General features: G+C 31.2%; 1 pseudogene; it reads left to right on the top strand.

The window, feature by feature from the left end:
* Nucleotides 1-457: 457 nt before the first annotated feature.
* LOC110113692 lies at nt 458-2,244 on the top strand (annotated as a pseudogene).
* The last annotated feature ends 17 nt before the right edge of the window (nt 2,245-2,261 follow it).

Here is a 2,261-nt window from a genome sequence, read left to right as displayed (position 1 = left end):
GCTAATTGCCATTTTTACTAAAAGGAAATATTTTTCCTTGGCTTTGTCCTTTTCAGTAACTTCATATATTCTGATGATATATCAGTAACTTCATATATTCTGATGATATATGCTCTGTTTAGAGACACCTACTGGTAGATTTCTTCTCCCTCAATATATCAATGATTGCAATAATACTGATCACTTAGCTGGAAGGAGTTTCTTTAATGATAAATTTTTATGATTAGATTTCTATTTATTTTCACCTTTTTCTCATTAGCCTTCAGAGTGCTTTCCTTTTTTTCCTTCTTTGAATTACTTGGGTTTGTTAGTTTCTGTTATTTTCTGTACTTTTTTATATATTCAACTTGTTATTAATATTTATAATGAATCCAAAATTAGCTATTATTTTTTATCTGTCAGCCAACTGACTTGTTTGACTGTTCAAATAACATTTGTTCCTCTGGCATAACCTTAGATGATGCTTCTCCATTATGCAGCAACATACTGTGATTCCAAAGTTATTGAAAAAAAATTGGATATGAGATTGGCCTATGTTAATCTAAAGAATGACAAAGGCTATACTCCTCTTCATATTTCTTCTATGCGTCGAGAACCAGCGGTCATTGTGTCCCTTCTAACCAAGGGTGCTTCTACTTCTGAAACAACTGGAGATGGCCAGTGTGCTGTTAGTATATGTAGAAGATTGATACAGACAAAAGATTATCATGCAAAAATAGAACAGGGTCAGGAGTAAAATAAAGACAGATTTTACATTAACATTTTGGAGAGAAAGATTAATTAGAAGGAATCCCTTGGCTTGGTATTAGGCGGTGGCATCACCATTGCTGGCTGGTGACCTGCACATGAAGCTACTATATCTAGAAAAAAAAAGTCTGTTTTGGTTCATCTAATTCTATTAGTTTTCCTTATTTAACATTAGCCTCTATGTTTCTTCTTGAATAGGAGAATCTGATGTTCTTATGTACAAATGATGAAATAGTTTAATTAACTTTCTAACATATTTTTCTTTTCATGTTTTAATATTTGGGTCTGCAAAACCAGTGTTTTGTCATTTTGATTCCTTCAGAAACAATAGCAAGAATAATAACAGACATTTCTCTTGGACAACATTATTAGTCTATCGACAGACAGAATGCATTCCAGATAGCATATGCCATTTGTTTAGCTATCACCTGATGGCAGCCTACTTACCAACTACAATAAATATATGATTATGGCGAGTTTATGAAAGATCTGGGTGAGCTTCTTATATAAAGAACTTTTGTAATGAAGAGTTTCATGTTGTGTTTTGTAATTATTTATGAAATTTTCTTTATATTTTAATAGTTTTAAAAACAATACAGTTTTAATGTCCTTTTTTTTTAAGAAATAATATCCTAATTCCATTTTATTTTTTTAGTAGCTGTAATGCCTTCATGAAGAGCTTGTCAACATATCCAAGGGTATTTTCCCCTCTATTGTTTTATTTTTCTGGGTGAGTCATTTTTTCTTTCTATATGTGTAGTTGCTTTTGCAAGGTTTTTCTTCCCTTCTGAATGGAAATTGCACAAGCTGAAGCAACCTCAGAATTTATACTGGGCTTTCTGCATCAAGGAGTGCTAGCAACTTGAGGTAGGTTGATCTTAATGAAAACCGTAGCACTAAAAATAAAAGGCTTTATTGTAGGGTAGAAACCCTCATGGAGACAGGTATAGTGTTTTTTCTTGAAATGACCCATTGTTTTTTTTTTCTTCTTCTTTATTAATTTCTGTCATTTCTTCAGCTATCATGCCGAACTTTCTGTCTATCTCCACTTACTTTCGGTTAATAATTAGCTTATTGGTATGATGCTTAACTAAGAGCAAAAAAAAATCATTAATTGAGCTGAAACTGGAACTTTTGAGTGTTTTTATGCTTTCTATTGAATTAAAAGCATCAACAAAATATTTAAGTGCGAATTTATGTGGTTGTATTTTTTTTTTCTTATTTTATTTTTAGTTTAATTAGGTAATATAATTGAGATGTTGTGTTTTTCTTTTTCTCTCATATACAACTCAAGTAGCATTATGTTTCATGTCTTAAATTAATATTTGTTATATTTATGCTTTGCAGGCCACAACCGAAAATTGTTGTATCTATACAAAAATATCTCTTTCAATTCCTTTTGCCAATATAACTTGCATTGTTTCCATGAGTTTGACACTTGTTTTTAAATTTCTCCAGGTTATGAAAATGACTCATTACTACTTTGGTGGATACTAGTGTTGTTTTAGAAGGTC

Source organism: Dendrobium catenatum, unplaced genomic scaffold (assembly GCF_001605985.2).
Source record: "Dendrobium catenatum unplaced genomic scaffold, ASM160598v2 fragScaff_scaffold_905, whole genome shotgun sequence".
Taxonomy (NCBI): Eukaryota; Viridiplantae; Streptophyta; class Magnoliopsida; order Asparagales; family Orchidaceae; genus Dendrobium; species Dendrobium catenatum.
This window is presented reverse-complemented; position numbering and strand designations above follow the sequence as displayed.